Source organism: Hypomesus transpacificus, chromosome 6, assembly GCF_021917145.1.
Source record: "Hypomesus transpacificus isolate Combined female chromosome 6, fHypTra1, whole genome shotgun sequence".
NCBI classification, from domain to species: domain Eukaryota; kingdom Metazoa; phylum Chordata; class Actinopteri; order Osmeriformes; family Osmeridae; genus Hypomesus; species Hypomesus transpacificus.
In genome coordinates, this window is record NC_061065.1 from 1,478,301 (window position 1) to 1,505,804 (window position 27,504).

Genomic DNA, 27,504 nt, shown 5'->3' on the forward strand with positions numbered 1-27,504 from the left:
CAGATGTCCACTCAGAGACACAGGGAGGGAGTGTCTTCTAAATCAATAAAGTCCTGCCATGATCAAAGGGTAACTCTATCATCAATATTGTATGCAGGCTCTTCCCGACAGTGTCAACACTGACCCCATGGAGAATGAACCAGTCTTTGATATCTTTCACGAGCCCCCTCATAATATATGTTCCCATAATACTCCCCTTGCCTCTCCTTGGTGCAGTAACGGCTTTCAGGAATTTAATATGCTGGTCTATTCAGTGTCTGAACAGGAAGGATGAAATGTGTGACATTAAAATACACACTGGATAATCCCAGATCAGCATCACTTATTTTTCCCACAGACCTTTTAGGTACGAGCTCCTCTAACTGACAGCAGGCGTCAGCATGACACACATCATGAAAGTTGCGGTGTGTTTTAGGTGTTTTTTTTGCGATTAAATTGCGGGAGCAAGTGAAAGTTGCGATAAAAAGTTGCGAATTTCCCCTCTTTGTAATTTTAATTGAGTTATTGGTTGAAAAATAAGTAATTAACAAACATTCATAGAAGAAGAAGAAGAAGGGATTTTATACGCCATGAATGTTTGCACAAACAGGGATATTCCCCCAGAGGCAAGTAAGGTGAAGTGCCTTGCCCAAGGACACATCATTTTTCACGGCCAGGAAACGAACCGGCAACCCTCTGATTACTAGCCCGATTCCCTAACCGCTCAGCCACCTGACTCCATTTTACATGTTTCACATGATTCTACAGAATACAATAAGGAACATTTCATATTCTTTCAAGGTTTTTGGGGGCGAAAGTTTTCAATATATGCAAATGTTTTACAGCAGTCAATCTGCTCTTAAAATCCAATCAGAATGATAGTGATTTCACCTGGCTATAACTAGTTCACACTTTCACCTGTGCTGATGATATCACTTACTGAAATTATATTAGCAGTCATTTTATGCCAAGGCCCAGCAAGCTTTGCAACCACAAAATGTATGTCGCTCCCAATACTTTTGGACACGGCTGTAGGCCAGCCATTGCTTGCCGCCACCCTTTTTACATTTCTAATTAAGTCTAATTACAGTGCGTTGAGGCTAGTGAATGCATAGCAATTACAAAACCCTTGGTCCTTGGTTTTAGATTACATACTTGGAAATCAGTGCATTAGCCTGTGGTGAACCAGTATGTACAATGTCAGTTAGTATAACTTTATGTCTTATGTTTGAAATGTGAATGTAAAATAATTTTGGGATTATTGATTCATCATACAGGGGGATTTCACAAACTTTTGTAAACAGGGTTTTTGTATAATCCCGGGCCAGTCTGATGTAAATCAATATAACAGTTACTCACGCTGATAAATGGAGCTGATTTCTCTTATGTATCTCTCTGGCACGTGTAGCCTAACCTGATTCATACTGTACGGGCAAACAATCGAACCCTCATTGTGGATAACTCTCAAAATAGCGCATACCGTTTTTTCGGAAATAAAACCGCAGCTTGTACCCCAATTTTACAGTTTTCTGGTGGTTGTACGGCTTATATTTTGAAGCGGCTTTAGCCCGGTTTTAGAACAAAAGCTGGCTTTGTCCCAAGATCTCTACAGACCGTGCAGCTAATTTAATGCTCAACACTTGAATGGGGGCTTATTACTTTAAAGAGGAATTATTTTTACTGTGTCAGTTACACTATCAGGGCTTGGAAATACAGTGACTTGTAAATGGCTAGTAGAACATAACATTTCATAATTATGTCAGTAAATCAAACAGCTGCAAGACCCAGTGAAATGTTATATACAGCTAGCAAACTAACGCTATCATCGCTAATGACATTGGCTAATTCAACTTCGGTAGTGTAACCGAGCTCTTTGTTGGTTCGTTTTAGATATAAAGGGTTTCCACAACGCGTCATCAGACTGGAAGTCGCCATATTGGAGGCATCACAACAAAGTATTTACCGAACGTCATCAAGGAAAATGGTTAATTATTGCCGTGTTTCAGGTTGTACCAATAGGACATATCGAGAAAAATGGAATATTATCGACTTCCAAAAGTTATTAAAAACCAGGGCGAGGAATGCCAGAGATTATCAAAGGAAAGGAGGCGCTTGTGGCTGGCAATGCTCAACCAAGATCTACGAGGGAAAAAACACGATTGAGAGTCACTTGGCTACACCTTGAGTATCAGAATGATATCATACAGTTAAGGTTAGGTTGGTTAAAGACGTTATTGCATTACTTACTTTGGCCTTCACAACACGACGGTCGTTGATAATTTGGTCCTGTGTCTCCCCCACCCATCCACACATCATCTGGTTATAGGCCTACAAACCTTTGTAGGATTTAAGGTCTTCCGCTGTGTATGGGCTCGGCGAGAAAACCAGGTAGTTGACTATATCGGGATATGCAACTGAAGGAAGAATCACCGGGTCGTCACGGATCCAAGAAGAGGGACCTAACTTGTAGGGATCTGCACCGCCAATAAATCGTAATTTCTCAAAATATTGCGCCTTTTGGTGGTCCAATTCCTTCCCTACCTTTGCATCTTGGACGCGTTTTGATGAGCTTTTCGGTTGTTTAGAGATGGCTACATTCACTTAAAGTATCCAAAGCACACACACACAATCCTCTATTGTACTCCTGGCGGTGCATCCGGGTTACCGCCCAGAACGTGACGTCGGTGAAAACCCTCTATAATTGTCGTGTGGTCGTGTGGAATAAGACTGACACGGTCTCTTTTCACAACTTCTATTTTCCCACTGCTGTTCTTGACATCGCCATTCGAACAGTTGCTTTTGAGAAAATGAGCTTGGCTACATAGCCGGCTGTTCTCAAATTGATGTCACGGTACTCAGATGGATACATCACAGTGACCTAGCCTCAATGCCGTCTCAAGTCGGACACAAAGTGTAACCAGAATTCACTGCTTCAAGTCAACCGGCTGCAGCCCGCTGAGGCGCTGCATGAAGTTGAACACACCTCATGCTCTTGGTACCCAGAATGCCCCGCGGCAAGCTGAAAAGCTACGAAGTTAAGGACATTAGCTTAATTAGATAAGCATTGTTTGGAGTTCTATTGTTGTGTTCGTTCTGTTTTGATATGTGTAATGCTATGGTCTGTAGTTTAGATAATTTGAGTGTTCACCCTGATTGGGAATGTTGGCTAGTTAGATCGCTATCCAAGCTGTCCAAAGAATAAGAGCCTCTACGGACAGAAACAGTTGTGTGCATCGTTCCGCTCATCGCTAGCCGACGCTACGGTATCGTTGTTCCCGATTTAAGTGTGGCATATATTCCAGTGTAGTCTGGCTGCCAGCCCAATTTAGCCCCGCCCACAACAACAACATTTTGGTCGGGAAGTTGGGTCTGGTAAACCTCAGTTGGGGAAAAACTACGTCCGAACAGGAGCTGTTCGGATCAATCAAATTGTCAGGGCGGGCTTTATACGATGATGGACAGATGATCAACAGTAACATAATCAACCACGTCACAAAAGAGCGCTTGAGTTGAATTCGTTTTCAACAAACATGGCTACCGCTGGAGAGCTGAGATGTTATGATTCTGCCATTGAGTCTTTTTTAGAAGACATCGACAGCGCATTCATTTTGAAAGAGGAACAGAGAAACGTGATCAAGTCATTTGTCGATCTAAAATATATTTATGCCGTCCTTCCTGTGGTATTCGGTAAAAGTTAACATACTACGTTGCTCCGATTGGTTGTAGGTCTATCCAATTGAGCGAAGAGGCATTTGTTTTACGAGTTCGGTTGAAACCAGGGTGCGAAGTACGGGGGGGTTTGACCCCCCCGGTTAAGGCTAGGACCCCCCAAAAGAGGTAAAAACCACAGGTCGGGGGGGTCGATACATTTATATATCGTTGTTACCTGTATTCGTAAATATTAAAATATTTTTATGGCAAAGAATATCACACAGTATTACACTGACTGCCATAGTCAAAATTGGCTATAACTCAATAAATACAGACAGTTTGAGTGACAAGTGCCCGATACAACTCAAGAAACACTTAAACTCGTTGAATCACCTCAGTGTAGCTACGTAGCAGTACATTCTGCGTCGTAAGAAAGTTCAAGAAAGCCACCAACTTAAAAGTTAGCTATTGCTAGCTCTGTATCACGCAAGATAGCTTCATTTATCTGTCTCATTTCTTGTCAGAATCTGGAAAGAGATTTCCAACTACTTTATTGTCCTCTGGTAATTTTGTAAAGATCAACTTTTTTATTTCAGAAAGAAAGTATTGTTTGTAGTTTTATTTTTAGATAGTTGCAGCAATCAACCTTAACATACATTGTGTGTACTATAATACTTTAACTAATACCTAATTTCTGTGGGCAACAGTATTACTTCAGATGGTTGATTTGAGTTTTTTCCTTAAAAAAAAAGCATAGGGTTTTCAGTACTTGAACTTATTTTGTTTTAAGAAATGTTCCACCCTTTCCAGAGGAAACATTGCAATATAAGCTTTATTATTTTATTGTATTAGTCTTTTGTGTGACTGGTGTTTTTTTAGTCTTTTGTCTTTTTGATATTAGCTTTTATAGTAGGCATATCCTTTGTTTTCACTGACACTCAGGAATGTCATAGAGCCGCTGCTCGTGCACTTACCACAAGCAAACTTGCCACCACGTTGCCGGGAGCAACTTTTAATACTGACACACCGTTGTCTATGACTGACCGTGTCTGCGACTTCTAAATATGTTGGTGCACATTTATTGCGGAACATGAGTTGTCATTCACAATTTCTTAGCCACTGGTCATCCTGTTTAGAAAACTAGCCGAAGAGAGAAAAAAAAAAAAAAGTTTGTTGTGCCGTTTACTTGGTTGTGGCGGCGGCAGGGGTGATCTTCGGGGGGGGGGGGGGGGGGGGTTGCCACTGAGTTGACCCCCCAATGGTCATTGTATAATTCGCACTCTGGTTAAAACACTCCCCATACTCACAGCCCAACGGAGGTTTCTCAGACTCACATTCTGACCAGAAAATTATGAGTATGACAACGTCAGGCTAATTCCAGTGCGGCGTAATCTCCGATGCACAAACATAAAGCTCCTGGTGGGGTGCGCTTATAAAACATGCAGCTTGTTTTTTCGAAAAATACGGTATATCCATAGAGCTATCACAGTTTTGAAAATGTAGCATGTAATAAAATTGAGATGATTATCCTACAAAGAGGGATGGTGGGCTGGGGTCCTGACAGGAGAGATATGTGTTGCATCACCATGCTTTGTTTCTCCTCCTTGTCCCTACTTTAAGTACAGCTAATCTTAAGGCAGCAAATAGGGGCCTGAAGTGGGCACACACAAATGAGACTGGCATGGTCATGCGCAAACCCACCGAAACATGCACACATTCACATCAATTACATATTTCTCTTTGACTCTGTCTCTCTCTTTCTTTTTCACTGTCTCTCTCACTCACACACTCAGTGCTCACAAATGCACAGCTGTCACAGTGTGCAAACATTAGTCACCAGTTACAAATTAAGAGCATTTTCACGGAGGTCATTGGCTCCAGCTGTTACTTCTGCTTCTTCTGTGACAGGCTACGTGTGAGGGTGGAATATGGCACCATGTCAAACTTGATTAGAGAGACTAATCACATCTCTCATCGGCCAACCGTTTGATATCACAAACTAAAAACCTTAAGATTGAATAACATTTTTAGCAATGACTGGCGACCAGTGATGAGGGCTTGGCTAATGCTGCATTGACTGATCCCATTCACTTTGTACAGCATGTCGATTTCTATAAGTTCCAAATCATTATGACACGTTTGTTTGAAAATGGGGCAGAGGGGTGCATTTTCTCATGTATTGTCAAATTATCACGGTTAATTGCAAGGTGTAATTTCAATAAGTACAGTAGGGAAACCCAAAATGGGAAAAAAGAAGCTCTCAGGAGTCAGAGTCTTGTCATGTGAGATAAGTGCACAAGCGAAGAGAATATTGCATGTAAATCACTTTAGGTTCATCACAACAACATTTGTTCCCTTGACTTATTTATTTCTATTTCCCATAAAAGCACATGAAAGGTAAGCCCCCACCTATACCATCCCTGCACTATGCCACTACCACATACAGTACACAGATAACCAGTCAGGGGGAAAACAGAAGTTGAAAACAAGGTCTTGGAAGTTGTTACAACCGCAACCAGCCTCGCTACAAGGCAACAATATCTTGTAAAAAAAAAGCATTGACTTCGACTCTCTTCCCGACGACTGAACCACTGTAACTTGATAAGAACGTCTTGCGCCAGGTGGCTCTCTTAAACGTAATTTGAATAGAGGCAGGGTGTCTCCCCTCCCCTGTTTTCCTGCAGTCTCTCGAGTTGTCATGTTCCATCGGGTGGCTGCGACTTCATCATTAACGTGACAGCTTTATTGCAGCCATCTCTGCCATTACTCTCTCTGCCAATGTTTCTGCTGAAAGGGAATGATATTAAGGCCCTTCAATCCCTGTGATGCCATTACCTGCAGAGTGTTTACTCCTAGGCACCTCACGCTGCCTCAGGGCTTCCACACTGGCGTCCTCGCTGGCACTTCTGAATACTGCATGGGGGCCATTAGAAGGCCAGGGGCAGCATCCCCTCCACCCCTCGACCTTACTAGGTCACAAGTCTATTTTAAGGACCTACTATAGTAAATCTGTGTTGGTCTATCTATTCTATTCTCGTTGTTTTTTTTGTTTTTTTAAGGGCCGATTGATTGCAGAACCGAATTTACCTTATTACTGAATAACGAAAGTTCAGTGGGTAAAATGGACATACAGTGAACCTGCATTGACACTTCTTTACTATGTAAATCTCACAATTAAAAAATGTAGCTGTGAAACAGTAGTTATTGAAAAATCCCCCCGCTGTGACGTCCCAACGGGACTCCACCTTTTTTAACTCTGGTCTGTACCTTTGTCACGCCCCAAAATTTGCTGCGCGCTGCTCTATTTGCTTCCACAGAATTACAAAGAAGAAAGTTTTACTAGCATATTATTGAATACAGTGTTCCAGACTGTACTGGGAATGCTTACACTTTTCAGAGTTTTCCTAAGGAACCAAACACTCAATGGGCTGTGTCATGTTTATCTATATGAGAAGATCTGTGCAGGTCGACCCTCAATTACAAATTTGCTCGAACCACTTCATCGAGGACAGTCAGCTAAGCTAACAGCTAAGCCGCTGTTGCTGAAAAGAGGTGCTGTTCCAACCGTATGCTCATCACAAACGCAAGCTGTAAGTATGATTTAGTCGCTAACAGTTAGCCTATCAGCAAGGCTAACGTCTCCTGTATCTAGCATAGGTAGAATGATAAATACGTGTCTAAAAACATCAACATAGCTACCTTACTTAGCAAATGACTAGCTGTATTCGGCATTAGAGGGGAAGCTTCCGAAAAAATTGCCAGAAAACTAATACAGTACTATTGCTAACGCCTGTCTAGAAGATCTATTTGAAAGAACTGGAGAAAGGTAGGTGCTAGATACAGGATACGTTAGCATTGTTTATAACTGTACCGACAAAATCATCCTACAGCTTTGCGGTTGTGATGAACATAACTAAGGTTGGAACGCCCCTCTTCTCAGCAACAGCTTCAAAGCAAATCCTGCTTTACATTGTCCAAGGTTTTCAAAACCGTCCTTGGTGAAATGGTTCGAGCAAATGTGTAATTGAGGGTCTAACTGCACAGGGATCTTCTACGCTACACCTACGGTATAGACAAACATCAGCCATGCTCGTCGAGTCAATGTTAGCTAGACTGTAGCTCAGACCGGGGTGGGGGGGGGGGGGGGAGTCGTAATAATTCCTTCGTTAATAATTTGTTACACAATTAATTTGTTAATAATTTCTTACATTAAATATTAATCCTAAATGATTCACACCTTCACAAAATTAACAACAACTAATATATCGATTCTGCATTATGCATGTAGCCACGCTAGTGCTAAACAACTATTTAACTGGTCAGCTCCAGGACGCCGGGTAAGTAGCTTGCTCCTGAGACTTCTCACCAAAAGAACGAAGGGGAACCTTCGAGTAAGGTACCTAGCGAAAAGTAGCCTCAACTTTCCTCGACTTTTAGCTACGACACTAATGCTGAAAGCTCGCTGATATAGCTTTCGGTCTTACTAGAACGGCGTATGTATGCATTGTTGCTAACGTGTGCTGACGTTGTGACTGTGGATATGTGAGAAAGACGCCTGAGTGACAGAAAGACGGAGGGAGGGCAGGGGAAAGGAAATGCAGCTTAACGAATACACTGCGTGTTTTAACCTAAATAGCGATAAAAAAAATGTTTCACGAACAGAATGTGTGGCGGACGGTGTTTATTCTGTGGCGCACCGTCACAAATTAGTCTATGTGTGGGAAACACTGCCTAGACTGTAGGCTTGTAAACTAGTTTAGCTTGCTAACGAGCATAGGTAGCTCTAGAATGTGTGATGATTTAGTTTATTGGCAATGGGGTTAATGCGTTATTTCATGTTCCTGACTGTGTTTCATTTGAATAAATAACCCGTGTTACATGTAAATCTACAATTCACGATGCATGTTTGTCCAGATCTGTGTCAGGTTATTTTTCAGCAAGATATCTAGAGCTACCTAACTGAAGCTGAGTTGAATCACGATAGTTTTGTTGCTAAGCTGTAACATTCTACCCACCTAAATCAATCCAGTTTGCTTTGACAACAGAGGTGGAAACAACTAACGTTATCCTTTCAAATGATATCTAGTCAATCTGTTGAAACCAGTGTTGTGTAGACACAATAGATTTATTTGCATGTTTTTATTTCAAGTCTCCACCTTTGGTGTTTCAGTGAGTGCTGTTGGCCGTGTTGCGTTTTTAATCCGCAGATTCACTCGTTGAAAACCAACCAATCAGCGCGCAGCTCATCTAAATATTAATGAGCATATCATAAAAGAAGAAAAGCTAGTGTTTTTTCCCGGGAACATTTCAGAGGATCTATCATGGGGCATAGAACAGCACCCGGGCCATTTTCAGCCCAACCAATGTTACATACCCTATTCGGAGACCTTAAGGAAAAGTGTGAAATACCCCCAAAAAACAGTCAATCACCCCTTTAATCTTCATTTTAAAATTTTGGAGTGGATTTATGGAAGGATCCTATGTAATTATTTGCCACATAGCTTGATTTGATGAGTTTTGCAGTGTATCCTCCTTCATGGTGCTAGAATGCACAGCATGAAAGGACAAAGGAAAATAACAACTACTGAAAAGAAATAATGATGGTTACCAGCATAAGCTGCTGGGATCCCCCCCTCCCATTTTGCGTATTTGTGTACACAGTTGCACAAATGTGTATGTGCGAGTGGGAACACCCCTTTCATGTGAGGTCATTTTTGTTTCGTTGTGGTGTGTATGTGTGCGTATTGCCATATGATAGCAATAGGGTAAAAACCTCCATTAGACCAAGGCAGGAACATGGAGGTCCAATCTTGTATTGATTACCAGGGAAGAATTGATAGCCAGCACCACTACACTCTGAAACTCAATCCACTGACTCCAGCTACTAGGCTTTCTTTCTCTGTATTCAGTCCTCCCCACTCCCTGGTCCTGCTCATGGCTGGCCCTGCTTTCTCTGCATAATTCAGCATGTGGGCCTCCATGCCTTCCAGCTAATTTACTTTTATGTATTTTCAGTCATTTTTTATGATGCATCCGGATGCCGCCTCATGGTCGTGGCCTTAAGATGTCTCCCAGCCTTTGTGTCTCTGCCTTTGTTGACCATTTCTCATGAGAAAGACAACGCACAAATGGGAATTAAGGAGGTCTTATTTGGTCTTGAGGGAATGTGGTGATTTCGGAGTTAGTGTTTGTCTGCAGGAACCTTGGTTGTCTCATAATTGAAGATGAGAGGCTTGTTTGTAAGCCTTTGTAAACTGAAGTGAAGTTTTCAGTAAAGCTATAATATAATGCTAACCATTAGTTATTCTGGGTGAGGTAAAGTTATATAATTAGGTGGACAAGCACATGCCTGACTAAAAACGTTCAAGATGCTATGTAAGCCAGACATGTAGATTCCAACTCTTTTTAGGAAGAGAAAAGGTTTATCTAGTACCAAGTATTATAGCATGTCTGTAACAAGCCCAGAACATTCCTTTGAATTCTTAAACTGATTTACCAATGCAATGTCTTACTTTCAGACATAAGACACACACACACACCTTTCCAGAAACAAAGGGTCAAGCGGAGTATTCTCCACAAACAAATCCCAGAATACCTGACCTCCAGAGAGCTCCCATGTTTGTGTGAGTAATAGCTCAGTAGAACAGAAATACAGCCTGATATTTAAAACTGCTGTCAAGCATGTTACCTTTCAGGCAATAATCTATGTTTTTGGGGGTACTTTCCCCCCCAAGCCACTCTGGCAATCAGGTGCAGGTGCTTGGCTGCTAGTAGTTCTCTCATCATGCTTCTTTCCCGTGAGAACCATGCCAGATGCGGGGCAAAGGCAAAACAGATTGGAGTTTCCATGTAGAATTACATTTCCAATTGAAGATGACACTAATATCACACTTGGCTTGGTACCTCTTAAGCACTTGCAAAGATGGACAAAGAGAGAGATTTTGTGGGAGAGGCTGCCAATCTGTTAGCCTCTGTTCATCGTTCTCCGTTTACGGCCATCTCCCTGGCCGTAGATGGAGAACTCGCCAGCTCACTCACCCGCTCATTTGCTCACTCACTCACCTACTTACTCACTCACACACTGTCTCTTTCTATCCCTTTCTGGTCCTCCCTTGGTCTCTGGCCCCAATCCTTTTGGCTATTCGACACAGAAGAGAATGATCAGATCAGGGTTAGGTTTACTGCTCGCAATAGGAAGGGACTTAGATCTGTTTGTTTTGTTTGTTTTTTCTTCCTTCCTTAATCCATCACTCCATCTGTCTGTGATGTGCAAATGGAGAGCTCTATGCCTTTGAGGGTTCTAAGGCCCCCCCTCCCCTCTCCTTAGAACCCAGGGGGTGGTAACACTCCTCCCGTTTCTTTTTTAACCCCCTAATTAATGTATTTATGTATTGATAATGAATAATGTATCAAGGATATTGCGGTATAAGTGTTTGTCTGGGTGTCAAATCCTAGGATACTTTGATCGAAATTTAGTGTGTGCAACTTTGACTAGTGGTTAGGTTACTGAAGCATTTAATCATATTAAGCTGGACCATTATGAACGTGTCAAGTGGGTTCCCAACAACACCTTGGCTTATTAGTTTGTGTCATCTTTACTTGGGTTCATCAAGATAATGAAAGACAGAGACTCTTAGTCGGTCCACTGTGTTTTTAGCGGCTAGGGGTGAGGGAACTTTTTCTCATCAAGGGCCGTTTCAGTCTTCATAACATCCTTCAAGGGCCACACTAAAGTATTCATCAAATATACCAACGCTGCTTGACTGATATGCAGATTACTTGCTGGTGCTCATTGCCAACCTCAATACAAAAAACGAATATTCAAATAAAGTTGTCTTACTTTAAAGTTGTCTTAATTTATTGTTAATGTATTCATTTATTTATAAACCCTATCCCACCTTTCCCATGCATACCATATACAGTATATTATGCTAATCTCTCTAATGCGATGGCAGAAACAGGTTCTCTTTGACTTTGGCTTGGTGTCGGATGGTAGAATTACTCGCAGCTGTTTTGAGTTTGTTCTCAGAAACTAGGCACACTGGCTTTTCACTTAATACAATTTTTTGTGTCCATTTCTCTTGGAAAGCGTGACATTACCCATCTAGATCTCTTTTTTTGACAGTCACCATAATGCATGTCGTTGATAAGTCTACACATAACCGGCAAACTGCTATGTGCGTGTTGCGATCACCCCGACCGTGACCTGGACACCTGATTCTACAATTTTATGTTATTTCCTTTTATCATTGCAAAATATTATTGCTGTCTAGATAACAAACAAAAAAAGAATTGGCTTGCAGGCTGGATCAAGCTATCTTAAGGGCCGCATAGCCCAGAGGCCGGACACTCCCCTCCTTGGGCTACAACATCAGCCTTGGTCCCATTCAACTGTGACTACCTTACATTCCCAGATTGCTTGGTTTCACACATCAAGGATCTTGGAATCAGACAGAAAATGGCTGGAACGCCACCTGCCATTTTGTCAACATTGGGTGAAAACACTTTGGCCTGACCACAGACAATTCACAAAATGCAGGGGCGCAAAATGTTCTGTGTGGATCAGTATTCATTGTGACATAACATTAGTGCCCACCACCCAGTCAGAGCTGGAAGGTACAGTACTCCACTAAAAAGCCCTGTGACCTGAATGCCTGAGAAACAACATGCTTTTACAGCGACTCAGCGGATCTTTTTCAGAGTGGAACCGGACCATTGTATGGATTACACAGATTGAACTACCCTGAGAGAGAGCGAGAGACATGTGTGTCACCAACTCCTCTTACCGAGATTAGACCACAGTGGCCAGGGGAGGGGGGGCATATGCAGATCCACCCCAGTCGTTCAAGGTCACTGTGAACTCTGCAGTTATGATCGGTGCCATCTTCTTCGTCGGGAACACTAGACGTTCACCTCCACCCTCTACTCCTCCCCCCACCCTACCCCCCCAACCTTATTATAAATTCACCAGGATTTGCTTTCCATACCCCAGAGCATACAGGGCTTCCAAAAGCTCCGGCCAACAAAGCATCTTCTCCACAGGTCCCTGAGTGCCCCAGTCAGCTTGTCTGAAATTGGACTCGCATGAGGGACCCAGGGTATGGAACTCTCTCCGAGGCCTCAGTCAAGGCTGCTGAATTAAACATGAATTAAACATTTTGAAACCTGCTTTTCCAATAAAAAAATTATATAACATTTGAGAGGGAGGGAGGGGCTAGATGGTGTCATAATGGCCAATGTGAAATGTTTTGGTGTGACATTTGTTTGGCAGGGGTAGTTTTCTTGGCACTTAAGACATTATCACCTCTAAGATTAGTTGTGAGACTTTGACAGGCTTTTTATGCTGAATTTTTCAAACCAACTGCCAAAAGTTAAGAAAAGAATAAGGACACTTTAAAAAATGAACCAGATACCAATGCAGGGACCCCAGATATCACCCTCACCCACCTATACTTCAGAAGATGAGATTTGAACGGGGTGCGATAAAAAAAAAACTCTACCTTCACACTTTGTCATCGTTTTGTGACAGCCTGTGGCAGAAGAGTCCCGTATGTCACCAGAACTCTTTTCATTTCCTCTGCCACCACCCCTTTTGACAAGCCAGCTTTTAGAGTAGTTGTCGTAGTTCCTCGTGCAGTGCATCACTGGGATCCCTCCATTGATCCCCATATCAGTGCAGGCAATTAAAAAGAGAACCAGTCAGACAGAGAAACAGGCAGGCAATCAGGAGGCGTAGTGGAGAGGCTTATCCCGTGAGCAGATTAGCTAGTTGAGTCCAGGTTGAACTGAGAGAGAGGGAGAGGATGTTGAGCTGGCAACAAGGAGTGGATAGTTGAGTGGTGCAGGTGCCAATTACCACTCTTTGCCCGGCCTGGTTCCGTGAGGCTTGTAAGTGTTGGGAGCAGGAAACAGAGATGAGAGGGAGAGAAAAGGAAGGAACACCTGTTCCGAAGCCACCTTCGACCTCCTTACAGAGCTTTGCGGTGCGATCAATGCAGGTACACATTCAAAGTGTGCCGCTCAAAGGGATCTTCCTAAATTAAATAAATAAAATTCGCCTTTTTCATGGTCTTGCCTTTGATGAAGGTCTCTATCCATCACTTTCATTCATTTTCACCTTCAGCAAAGAACCAGGGGCAAACAACTTTTGTCACTATCTTGAATGCAAGTTTTTTATTTAGCGTGATTTCTAGAATTTATTTGACTGATTGTACAAACTGCCACAACATGCAAGGTTTTTGGTTTTGTCGTGTATCAGGCTTATTAATATGGACCTGGAACATAGCTCTTTGTTATAAATGTCTAGACTAGTTTGACAACAGGCTTTGTCACAGAACTAATGGCAAAACATGAGTCAGAGAGAGAGAGGAAATAAAAAATGGAGGGCATCAATTCATTATTGAATATAATTAAGGGAGACACAATTTAACAAAGTCATAACAACATATAATCAGGGCTGATTACACTTTAATTAAAATTTGTATGGATTGCTGCTGTTTCGCAGGGGCAGGGCTGTCTTGTGCTTACTACAGTTAACATTGTCTTGTTTTTGACATTCGAAATGTTAGGATACTTGACAATAAAATGATCAAAAGCAGCAGACTCAATATTTTAGGCCATACAAAGAATTATCCTCAGGCACTCAAATACAGTGGACAGTGCATTCAATGGTAAAGGAAGTCAAATTCTTAGGTGATTACAATTTTACAAGTAACCAAAGTGGATAAGGAGTGTGACTCGAGTGTGATATGAACTGACTTGCTGTTAACCTCAGTCTCTACCTTGGTGTTGATTGAAGCAGGTGTGTCCATCCATGGCTGACCGGATGGCTGTTAGCATCGCTCCAGGGTTCAGGGAGGGGGGCTGTTTCCAGGTCACGATCGTTGCAGAGCACAAAGTTATTTAGTTAGTCGAATGCAAAGATTTAGAAACGGACATATTCTGATGATGGTGAGTTGGTGACATGGCTCATGTTATCTGTTTCCTATCTAGGCTAGAGGCGTCTGTTTGTGAGGTAAGCCGGGGTTCACTATCCCATCACGGAGATTGGCTTGTTTGTTTGCCATCATCTCACTGGTGTTTTTGCAGTTTAGAAAATCTTGTCACACTTTGCATAAACACTGCCTCATGGTTATGTTACAGGTCTATTTCAACCGTGGTTTGGTGGCCATAAATTAATGAAGGAATTTATTAGGTTCATTAAGGTTTACTTAGTTTTGCACGGGCCTTTGTTGACTCCAACATGTTTTTTTTTTTTTTGTATCCAGTCCATTTTGAAACAGAAGTAATTTGTAGCACAGTCCAGCACGAAATCCGGGTGAGGTCAATCCTCATGGGAACCCCTGTTCTGAAGTGAGGCAGTTCCTAATCACATGTTCACCAGCTGTCTGCCGGCCGCTGTCCGACAGAGGGGGCGGGAGGCAGGTGCAGCAGCTTCACACTCATAGCCCCCCCCCCTCCCTCACCCCGGCTAATCTGGTCCTTTTTGTGAGTGATTAGCAATATCCCGGTCACTCCATCCTGGGGTATTGAAGGGGTGTGGCTAGTGGTGGAGGGGCGGAGAGCAAGGACAATGCAGCCTCACTAACTATGCTGTCTAATTTCATTACTTTCACATGCTAGCGCCGCAGCAGTGTGTGTGTGTGAGAGTGAATCCAGGCATGGTGGGCTACAGATAGGATGGGGGGGGGGGGGGGCTGCAACAGCAGGCGTGTGGTAGATTTCTAAGTAGATGGAGGTTAGACAGGTGCATCACTGCACAGCTTGATAAAAACATATCAGGGTCGCCTGTTTACGAAAATAACTTGGAGGTTTTTCGAGGTGTTCAAATTAGATTTATTTGCCAGCAGGAAGTGACACGCATGCTATTTGTGGGTTCATACTGTGTGCTTCTGAGTGTATACTTTGTGTGTATTGTGTGTCTGTGCAAGGCAAACAAAAGAACACCCTAAATACATCCAACAAACAAAAACAAGAGCAAGAAAGACAGAGTTAAAGAGAATGAGTTTGAAAGAGAGACAAGGGACAGCATATGGGAGTGAGGTTGATAGGACAATGGAGATGGAGAGAGCGCTGCTTGGATGGAGACAGAGAGGGGGTTGGAGAGAGATGAGGTGAGTGCACCAGGATGAGAGGGATTGATGGAGACTTAGTGGGTGTAAAGAGTTTTATTGTTTCAACCATAGCCCATATCATCCCTTTATCTCATATTTCACCGGCGCAATATGTTAATGCAATAAACAGTTGGGCCCACTCAACACACTCACACACACGGATCTCCAAAGTAGTTGATGTGGGAGGTAGCTTTTGGCCACTGAAACACTGAGATGCTATTTGTCTTTTTGTATTGGTTAGTGGACAAAGAACAATAACATTGGCACTGACTTCAGTACAAGACTCTCCCTCCTCCTCTTTGAACACTTATCTTCTCCGTGTTTGACAAGATTTACATATCGACCTTAAACAAACCACACCCATGCTTGTTCCAATTAATAATTCATACATGCCATAGCCTATAATATGCGCAAATAATTGCTCAATGTATACTGTCTGCCGTACCCTTTTTCTTATGAAAAATCAATTGTTGTTTTCTCGTTTCTCCTCCCCTGCTATGCTGGGCTACCGACTGCAGGTAAGCCCATATTCATCGGTTGAGTTATTGATGCTAATCTGTCTCCTAGAAGTCTGCTGTTTGTGGTTCACTCAATGTTGTTCAAACTTTTGCACAATTAACTTTTTTGCAAAACAAAGTATGATTTGCGGACATTTGGAAGGTTCTTGTGGTTTACACCTTTTTTTTGTGTGCGCTTGTCCTTTTGTCATCTCATGCATGTGTGTCTGTGTAACATATCTGTGTGTGTGTGCCCTTCTGCCCTGTGTCCACAACACACCATGCGACCGGCAAAGCCTAATGCGATTATAGAACGGTGATTGATCGGTATGAGGCTGCAGCAGGTGTCAACTGAGGGTTGATTGAAGCATGAATGATTGCTGCTCTGATCACATTTATGAATCTGCCCCCTCCCTTACTCGACATCTCACCCCCACCCCTTGCCCTCCCAGTTTTTATCCTAGCAATTAGCACTTTTAATGGTCTGTCAATTAACAGACCACCATTTTCCCCCAAAATCATCCAGGCACACATATGATTCCACAGTATGTATTGAAGTGTTCCGGAACAAAATGTAATTCCCAGTGACCCTGACATAACATCCGCGAAACTTTACCCAAAAGATACATGAAGATGTTCGACTGATGAACGATTTAATGGAGTGAGTGAACCTGTCTAATTCACGTTCCCTGTCAGGCAATAGGCACAATACCTCAAAGAATGAGCATCTGCCGCCTTTTTCTCTCTCTCCCCTCATCAGCGAGAGCTGGCATTTGTGAGTTTAATGGTGTTTGATCACGTTATCTTTTGCAAATTAGGCATGCAGGCCACAGCTCTCCGTCACAATTGTTTGGAAACATAATGGCTTTACCACTACTGACTGCAGGTCCTTATTTGTATGACAGTCAGTTGAAGATGAGGGGGACTATCCACTCAAGGCCTCAGCCTTCCAACAGCTTCAGTCATCCAGTTGACAGGTGGCTAAAACCGTAATCTAAGCCTGATTTCCTTGCTGATAAGTGGCAGCTGGCGTAGGGTCCTCCCGTAGTCTACCTTCTCAGCCTGCGTGCCTCTGGGACTTTTCGGTCCTGCAGGCAGAGGAAATGGCTAAAGCGTGGCGGTCCCTGTGGATAGCCGGTCAAGAAAGAGAGGCTGTCTAAATTCTCCACAGATTTGTATTTTTCCCGGATTTAGTTCCCCCCCCCCCCCTCACAACCACTTTCATAACGTCACACTAATAAGATGTTTGGTAAAGAAAGTCTGCCTTGGTCCGAGATGACAGTGGCAGTTTGCTATCTGTTAGATCAAATTCATTATCTTTATGGATGGATTTGACAGGGTAGAAGGCAGTAGGATTTTCAGCATGCACGTCAAAGTATTTCTGTTTTGGTGATACATACCTAATATAACTTCAGCGATATGTCTGATGATCCTATACTTGAAGATGACAGACAAATGCCCAGATAACTCCACAGGTAAATGAGAAAGCTGTCACCAGACCACTGATTCAATGTCACTAACTCAAAGAATTCCCTTTGGAAAAATCTAGAGCCGCTAACTCATTTAGGTAGTGATGAAGCGTTGGTACTGGTCTAATATTAGGCAAAATCTTCTCTACATGGAGCCTCCTTTTTGCCCCAGATCAATCATCAGGGACTTCATTACCCTGCTGCCACTCTACAGAGACAGCACCCTGCCTTTGGTACATCCTCCTTCACCACACTGCACACACACACATGTGAATACAGAAGCACACACACACCCTCACACACAAGCCTTTTCTGTGTTTCTGTGCCCATAAATATGATGTCCTTGAGTTTTGGGAGATATTAGCCGTGTATCGGTGGAAGGCATCAGACATTTATTATAACCCTTGACAGTGAGGACCAGGGGTATGGAGAACGGGTGAACACAGCGCACACTCAATTCAGGTTCTCATGTCCTTGGGTTATGGGAAGGGCTAGGTGGGGCGGTGGGGGGATCACTGGGGTAAAGAGTGAAAGGAAGAGAAATAGACTGAAGCTAGAAAAAGTAAGGGATTGAGGAGAGGAGGTAATAGCAAGTGTTTGGGGTAGAGGGAGGGGATGTCACCTCAGGAAATAAATGCAGAGAAAATAAATTTGCTGCACACCAAATGTGTCATCTTTTTACATTCCTTGTTAGCATTGATTGAATAGTCAGCATCTCAATGTAGGGTGGGTTTGAGCAGTCTGCGAGTTCAGTGTTTCCGCTATGTTGATTTTTCCGTGGCGGCCTCAAAATGTTTGCAGAAATCAGGCTGTACAAAATTTTAGGCCTTCTATCAGCAGTGATTGTTAGAAAGCGTATCGGAGGATAGCACAGACACGCGCTACACAGTCAGGGATGCAAACACATGTATGGTCAAAAAAGAGAGAAGTAATTTCAGCCCTCGCCCCACGGCAAATATCCATATACTTACATTGCCACCAACCCCCTGACATCCCTGGCCCACCCCTATATGCACAGAGTAAAATGACATTCTGAAGATCAAAATACACCAAAACTAATTTGTAATATTCAATTTCATTTTTTTTTCAGAGACATAAACTCTTATTAAACTATCTAGCACTTATTCTGGTTTTACTCCTTCCTATTCTTCCTGGCCACCTCTAAGGGCACTAAATGTTGATGATCCTAGCCAACTCCTTCAGCTGAGTAACAGCCTGGGAATGGCCCCTCACCACAGGATCAATGGAGGACAAGGCCTGTAGGTTCTTACTTTTGAGAGGTAGTTTGTTCTACTTGCTACAAGCTGTGTATGGTCACCTTCCCAATAAAATCCATGACAGTAGGCGATTTCTTTAAGACTGCAAGGGAAGCTCGGCTTCAACTTAAATGTCAATAAAATGTATGGTCAAATATATACTATTGTGTTAACATTTTAAATGTGTTAGAACACGTTCATTTTGAAGACGCGTTCGTTCAGAATCAGATACATTATAGTAGCAGGTCGACTCACTCGATTTCCTTCTCATACTTTCCGGTAGCGTCACAGTGCATTTCTCTGTTGAAGCCCAGCGTCCAGAGACTTGAATGGGGCTGCTTTTGAACAGTTTTTTTTTGTGTTTCGAAACTATACGGTCATTGGATAAATGTTGCGATTATGTCCCTCCCACGGACGCTCAGCGTCACGCACGCCGGGCTTTTGCTTGAGGGAGGGTCTGTCGAAAGACTGCATCTCCTTTTTAATGATAGCGATTTAGTACTATAAAAAGTCGCCGAAGCTATTCGAGCTCAGTCCCATTAGCGGATTTTGCAAGTGTAGTCAAAAGACAAACTGCTGCAACCTATTCTTGGTATTTGTTTGCGCGAAATTGCTAGCCAATTTTCATCATACATTTCATATAATTATACACCACATTTGTTGTTTCAGTTAACCTAATTCCCACATTTCCTTCGATGTTTATCCTAATTCATCCCCACCGGCAGCACAAATGCATACTTGTCAGCCCACTCTGTCTGAAATGATCATTTTTTGAATCAACTATTTGCTTTAAGGGTTTGTCTCGCAATGATTTTAGCTAAAGAAGAAACAGGTATGCCCACCGTTGGCAAATCGATGAGCCTGCGTTGTTGCGAATGACACACACAACCTGCGTGACCCACAGAGGTTGCGGCCAACGTTGAGTGAGTGATTCCTGGTGGAGCTTTAGATTGGACACGGAAAATATAAAGCACATCTAGTAGGAAAAAAATATAGGCTATAGCACAAAATCACGCACCAATGAAAACTTACTTGTATTGCGTCTAGGTCCGGATCCGCCGATTGAGTCACCTCGCCATAGACAGTAAAAGATACGCAGCAAGAAGACACACGAGTAGGCTAGTTCACGCTTGCGCGGATGCTGCTGATTTGCTTATTTCCTATTTACTTGTTTGGTGGAGGCAATCCAGAATTACTGTTAGTGCAATTATAATCAGACACCCCCCCCCCCCCCCCCCCCCCCCCCTAAAAACAACTCTTCGGATTTGCACGATTCACACAAGTCACCCAAACTGACGTGAAAAAAGCGGGAGGCGCCGAAAAGCGCGCCGTTTGCATCCCTGCACAGTGCAGTAGAGAATGCGTGTGTGCGTCCTTGAGAACTGTAGAGCTAAGTTGATAACTTATGTTGTCAGTTAATTTAAGCCTGTTATTGTATTAGTCTATGGTTCGTGCTAATTTAAATTAAGTTAACTGGTGATTTTCGTTGTTTGTAGGCTATTCTTCCCCTGCTAGCAAAATTGCACATGTAGATTCGATAGCGATTGCTGCCCTTGCTCATGTTTGTTTATCAGGTGCATTATTATGCTGAAGTAGTTTTAATTAATAAATAGTGGTTATATTGTTATTATTAGCTACAGAATGTTTAGCCTATCAAGATCAAATTAAGCAGACAGTGTACATGCTTCCGAGTGGCTCTCAATCGATGGGCTAGGCTACTGACCATTTACAATAAGTTGTTACGTCAATTATTAATTGGCAGCATTTATGCCATTTAGAACATACTTTATGTCTGGATGTAAGGTGTCATTAAGTAGCCTAACTTTATTTCTTTAGGGGAAATAGGACAAAAGTATGTGCAATATTCAAGGGCGTAATTATATGGGGGGACAGGGGGACACGTCCCCCCCAATATTTAAAGAAGGACAATTTGTCCCCCCCCAATATTTGTTCATACTGTATGATTATGCGGGAAATATCGCTGACTGCTAGCCTACGTCTTTCTTTCCAGCTCTGAAAATATAAAATCCTGGCCAGGCCATTTCCCAAATCCATTCGACTTGCCTTACACTATACATTAGCGAAACCTATTTCTCCTGAAATCCATGTCATGTTTTCCCTATAGCTTATTCATCAATGAGTGAGTTAGCAGCGCAATATCAGACAGACATTTGGCAAGTATTTATGGATGGTAAATATTCAGTATTTGGCTAACATAATCTCTGAGATAAGGACTAGGTGAATTACACAAAAATGTTGAGAGAATTGTAGAATTAGTGCGAATTTCGATTGCAATACTCAACAACTTATATTGGACTTTTGACAAACTAGCCGACAGCAACCTATACAGGCTAGCATGTAGCCTGGCTTTACAGCAAACTGGGATAGCAGTCATGCAGTGAAAGGCTAGTCAAATGTACCAAAGCTTTGACAGCGTTTTGGGCTACGTTCCTGTTCTCTGAATTGGGCTATCTAGCAAGTTATTTTAGACTCCTGCCATTTGTTATTTCTTCCTTCATAATTTTCATCCCTATGGAATTGCGTTGCTGTTGTATTTCGCAGTATAGTGGCCAAAGCCAAAAATGAACGAGACTTCAGCAGCTGACGTCCGTTATTTCTTTGTAAAGAAAAAAAAAGTATGTTTCTGGATATGTTGTGACATTATTAACAGAGTAGTAGTTCATTTCACATGTTTTAAGGTACAGGACACCAGAATGACATTAATAGCTCTTAACTGACATTGGCCAGGTTTCCCAGATTTGTTAAGAAGCTCTTAACGCTAAGATCTTCTTAGGAACGTTCTAAGAGCGCTGTAGAACGCTCTTAGAACGTTCCTAAGAAGCTCTTAGCGTTAAAAGCTTCTTAACAAATCTGGGAAACCCGGTTATTATGAGTGAATGTCTATGGGTAACATAGGGTAATAAGCCCAACACAGAAAGTCCCACAGCTGTCCCCCCCAATGTTTGATTGACTATTTCGCCCTGGGCAATATTACTCTAGCTATTAGACTATTACATTAACCTGTTCCAAAATATAGGGTTAGGGTTAGCACTTTGTTTGCACAGACCTGCCCCCACTGGTAAAAACAATCCTAGAGGTTACACTGGAAACTAGAGAGGGTAACATTTCCGGGGAAATTGTAAGGTGTGCTCGCTTGCGTCGGTTGCAGGTGGGTCCGTCCCCTTAAGTTTTTCCCATCTACTGTAGTGACATTTTCAAGAATTTAGCCTACTCAAAAACCCCTTTTGAACAGGCGCAACGCCAGACATTTTCATAGGGGTGGCCATATGGGGCAAGGGAAAATCTTGGGGTGGCACACAAATAAAAACACATAGCCTAAAAATAATTTTGAAAAGCGCCTGCCTCAAAAACGCATCTGTAGTGGTCTGGATGTCTTGGCCGCTCATTGTTGGCTATAAGCCAAAAAATATCAACAAAACAAATCTGTCAAAATTGAGATTTTTTAAAGTTTGTATAGGCTAGCTAACACCCTAAACCTAATTGTAATGTATCATGGTCAGTTTGTCTCTTTTGAGTGCTGCAGCAGCCCCAAACAACTTATCAATGAAGTCAGGCTGTTAAACTTAAAAATAACTTGCTGAGAAGTTATTAATGTAAACAGATTGACCATCTGTTTGAAACAGTCAAGTTGAGTGTTGGTGTTTCCCTCATGCGTCACAATAGAATTAGAATGAAACGGAGTGGAATCTTTGAATGCAGTTTTCTCCTTTATCACTCTTTGACACAGGTCAATTTTAAGTTTTTATGTAACTTCAGTTGTGATAAAGAGTTATTTAAACAGATTTGTTTTTCAGGAAAGTTTGTAGATTTCAAAGATGTATACCACCCAGAAAGTCAAATTTTCACCATGTGAAGGGTTTCCCCAGGCCGACACACATATGGTATTTAACTGACTAACTGATAGCAAACAATTGTTGTAAGTGCAATGTTTAAAAAAATACGCTCCCGGTGTGATCGGCCTGAATTGCCTAAATTAGTAATAGGCTACTCTCTCTAGACTAAATTAACCTTTAGTTTGTCTAAACTAGCTACAAGGTAAGACAGTCAGCCCTCCCAAAACACCGAATGTAGCTAGCACTAGCTAGTTAGACTAACTACTGTAGCTAACCAACTTAAGCTAGGTTGCATACTGTAAAATGGTTATTAAAAATTCAGAAAAGTTTATTGAATATTTGTACTTAGCCTACTAACCCTAACCCTTCTATGGACCGTTAGGCCCGGAGTGGGGAACGTCCGACATAATTTGTTCCGGCCCGCCATGGCACTGCAGGAACAATATTATTAGGTGCATAATTTGTTGGCAGCAGCACTATTTTAATATGTGGAAGAGGACTGTGGAGGCGTGCAGCGTTGCGTACCAATGTACCCAAAACATTTGCTCGAGCGCTCTGCACGCTCGCATTAAGTGTGGGGAGTCAGATGGCTGAGCGGTGAGGGAGTCGGGCTAGTAATCAGAAGGTTGCCGGATCGATTCCCCGCCGTGCCACATGATGTTGTGTCCTTGGGCAAGGCACTTCACCCTACTTGCCTCGGGGGGAATGTCCCTGTACTTACTGTAAGTCGCTCTGTATCAGAGCGTCTGCTAAATGACTAAATGTAATGTAAATGTAAGTGTGGAATTCCTTTGTATCAAATCAAACCCAGAATACGTTGTTGGTTTCCTAAGCCCCAAATGTTTACAACGTCTGGCTCCGTGCCTGATTAATGGGCCAGATATTCCCCACCCCTGGGCTACTTCTTGTGGGGGGGAGGGGTGACACAGGGGTGTCAGGATTAGAGTGTGGAGATACTGACAGGATACGTGGATTTCTATGACGAAATGTTTCAGTCGCCACTGCCTTTAAGGCATTCAGAATATGTGTAGGCACTATCAGCCAAGCTAACTAGCTTGGCTGATAGTGCCTACAGTTAGTTAGCTTGGCTGATAGAGCTGTGCTAACGGGCTTCCCTCGGTTGCACTCAAACATAGTAGTTTAACGACGACTCTTCCCCTGCACTACATCAGTGCTTTGCCCGGCATCTTCCGCATTAACTCAGGGATGCTTTGCGTTTAGGTGGTATTTGAGACTGGATAAACTCCTACAGTAAACTAATTCCGCACTAAGGTGCAAACAACCTTAGTCTTGTCGAGGTTTCCATTGGGAATCTTCTTAAAAATACATTTTCCCTGAAGCAAACCCGGCGGCTTCATAGCTGCATCCATGTTAGCACTTCACATGATATGGTAATTTCACACACAAGGCATACACACAGGTTCGAAGACTCGTTCTCACCCCCTACAGTGCAATTCGGCTAGATATACATCCGCGCTAAAATAACAAGGTGATAGTCATCATAGCTTGCGTAGTATAGACCCAGCTCCCAACCCAACTTTGAGAATAGATTAACGGCTATATTTTTTTTATCGCCCGATAAGAGTCTCACGTTAACGTAGCACGTTAACGCTGATAACCTCCCACCACTAGAAAACATCTTTATTAATTTGACAACACATGCACAGCAAATACATAAATGCGCTGCAAAAATGAAAGCACACTAACCAAAAACGCTGCATCCAGTTTTCACAACGGAAGTTCTCCAGGCCTTTAGGGAGAGCGCCAAGTGGAACAGCATGATTTTTGATCCCACGGAGCGAGACAGCATATGAGAAGTTTGTTTTGGAAAGGGGACAGAATATGTGTTGTCATCATACACCTTAACTGTTTATACCATATTGAAGAGGAGAACTAGGGGATTTTTATGATGTGAATAAATATAGGATTACTTAAGGCAAATCATCCTTTATCAAGGTGATTTGAGGCAGCCATTTTATTTAATTTTTTTTACAAAAATCTTTTTCATCCACCATACCTCATCAGACAACTACATTTTTAACACTTTGCTTAAATGCAGGTTATACTATAATTAACAACACTTTTCATATAATTCAACCAATTTCACACTTTTTTCATTATGCACAGGTTTTAGCGTTTTGCTAACGTGTGCTGTCGACATTGTGACGTAGGCTAGTTCCCTTTGTTGACTAAAGGCACTTTTTGCCACAAAAACGTTGTAACCTCCTAAACCGTGCAACGGAACGTAAATGAAAATACAAGCAACGCAATCGAGACCAAGAAGAATCTTTTGACACAGTTGTTGTCTATGTATTCCAAATATTGACTGATCCTTAGGGGGGCAAAAATAATAATAATAATAATATATATGTGCGAGAACAATGGTTGTGCTCGCCAAAGGCGTGAGCAAACCCAATTAATACTTTCCGTTGAATAGATTTTCTTTTTTTCTTTACAGCACAAGTGATGGGCTGACACACTGACATTGTAAGAGACAGAGTACGTTTGCGTGAGAGAGACTAAGAATAAAAATAGTCCACGTTATGTTTTGCTTTGAAGTCATTAGCATTAGTAGATTTTGGAACAAGTCAGGAACAGTTTGCTGACGTAAACTATTGACAAGCTCTTTTTCAGGAGACAGCAAATTATTATCAGAATCAGAATCAGAAAGGGATTTATTCGCCATGAAAGTTTGCACAGACAAGGAATTTGCTTTGGCAGGAAGGTGCATACAATAAACATATAGGAATCTTAAATTTAAGTATGTGGTCTAACTATAATAAGGATACATAACCAGCAATACTAAGTGGAATACAATTAAAATTCAATATACAATAAAATAAAATAAAAGTTGCCATAAAATAAAATATAAGGTGCCAATTTACAATATAAAATACAATATAAAATACAAATATTACAGGAATTGAATGTAGTGCAAAAAGCAAATTGTCCTGATGGACCGCAGCCTTCTGCCGGAGGGGGGCGACTGAAACAGGGAGTGTCCAGGGTGGGAGGAGTCCGACACAATCTTCTTCGCTCGCCTCAGGGTCCTCGAGGTGTGCATGTCCTCGAGGGATGGCAGATTGCAGCCAATCACCTTCTCCGCAGTGCGGATAATACGCTGTCCTTGGCAGGGGCAGCAGCGTACCAGATGGTGATGGAGGAGGTGAGGATGGACTCGATGATGGCTGTGTAGAAGTGCACCATCATTGTCTTTGGCAGGTTGAATTTCTTCAGTTGCCCCAGCAAGTCTATCCTCTGTTGTGCTTTCTTGGTGAGGGAGCTGATGTTCAGTTCCCACTTGAGGTCCTGGGAGAGGATAGTGCCCAGGAAGCGGAAGGACTCCTCAGTGTTGACTGGGGAGTCACACAGGGTGATGGGGGTGAGTGGGGCTGTGTTCTTCCTGAAGTCCACAACCATCTTCACTGTCTTGAGAGCATTGAGCTCTAGGTTGTTCTGCCTGCATCAGGTCACCAGGTTGTCCGCTTCCCACCTATAGTCAGACTCGTCTCCACCAGAGATGAGCCCAATGAGGGTGGTGTCGTCCGCAAACTTCAGGAGTTTGACGGACGGATGACTGGAGGTGCCTATATTATTATAATAATATTTCCAACTTTCAAATTAATTTTATGCAATACATAAAGTAAATTGTCTGTCCTTTGAAATCATAGTCCCGTCATCAGTCAAACTGCTCAAATACTCCATTCCTCTTTGTTACGAATAGTACCAGTGACCACCTCACATTAAGGAACCCTTGCCTACCCTATCATGATACAGACAAGAAATGAGAGCATAGGTCATGACCACTGGCCTTTCATTTTAACAGCTGACATGACCCTGTCACAAGGCCCACATTCATACTACCTTCCGTTCACACAGGTATGTTTCACTGGCCCAGGAATGGATTTTTATGAGGGTTACATTTGATGTCATGTCCTCAACTTATCTTAAGCGGTGTCATAGTAGGCATAGCGTGGCCTCAATGTGCAGTGCAAGCACTAAATGTGTAGCCATCCAGTCAAGCTAACTGCTGGTTGAGCGTTGGAGGTGAAGTTGTGATAAATGGCTTAGTTGTCAATGTGTGTTTGTGTGTTCTTGCGTGTCTGAACCCATGCACGCATCGGACCGCGCAACCATGCATGGGTTTGCGTGTCCATAGCTTTGCTGGGCACAGGTGTGTTTGAAAGGGGTGTTTGAATTGACAGTCTTCCGTATCCTCCATCATGGGTCCTGGGCGTACATATTCCAGAGTGTCCCGGGAGTCACATGGCTGAGCGGTGAGGGAGTCGGCCTAGTAATCAGAAGGTTGCCGGATCGATTCCCTGCCATGCCAAATGACGTTGTGTCCTTGGGCAAGGCACTTCACCCTACTTGCCTCAGGGAGAATGTTCCTGTACTTACTGTAAGTCGCTCTGGATAAGAGCGTCTGCTAAATGACTAAATGTAAATGTCCCCATAGACCCCTCTTCCATCCCTATCTAGTGTCTTGTCCTTCCCTGTGGAGCTGTGTTTGTGTGTGTGTGTATGTGTATGGGTAATAGTGCGGGGTGGGGGGGGTGTGGGGGGGGGTGCTTTTGTGGTGGCCCAAGTGACCTGACAAACAGCAGCTGTGACAGGGCCGGTGACGCGGCTGTCACTAGCTGTGACTGATGACAGACATGCAAGAACACTTCCTGTCATAGGAA

General features: G+C 42.7%; 1 protein-coding gene and 1 long non-coding RNA gene across 2 annotated transcripts in view; one reads left to right on the top strand and one right to left on the bottom strand.

Annotated features, from left to right (window-relative positions):
* Positions 1 to 27,504, top strand: part of tmem132e (transmembrane protein 132E) — a 277,060-nt gene that overhangs the window by 160,845 nt on the left and 88,711 nt on the right. The window lies entirely within an intron of this gene.
* LOC124468457 overlaps positions 14,017 to 27,504 on the bottom strand; it is a 49,113-nt gene continuing 35,625 nt past the window's right edge. Inside the window, exon 3 of the long non-coding RNA XR_006956191.1 lies at positions 14,017 to 14,493. This is a non-coding gene — a long non-coding RNA (uncharacterized LOC124468457). The remainder of the gene's footprint in view (positions 14,494 to 27,504) is intronic.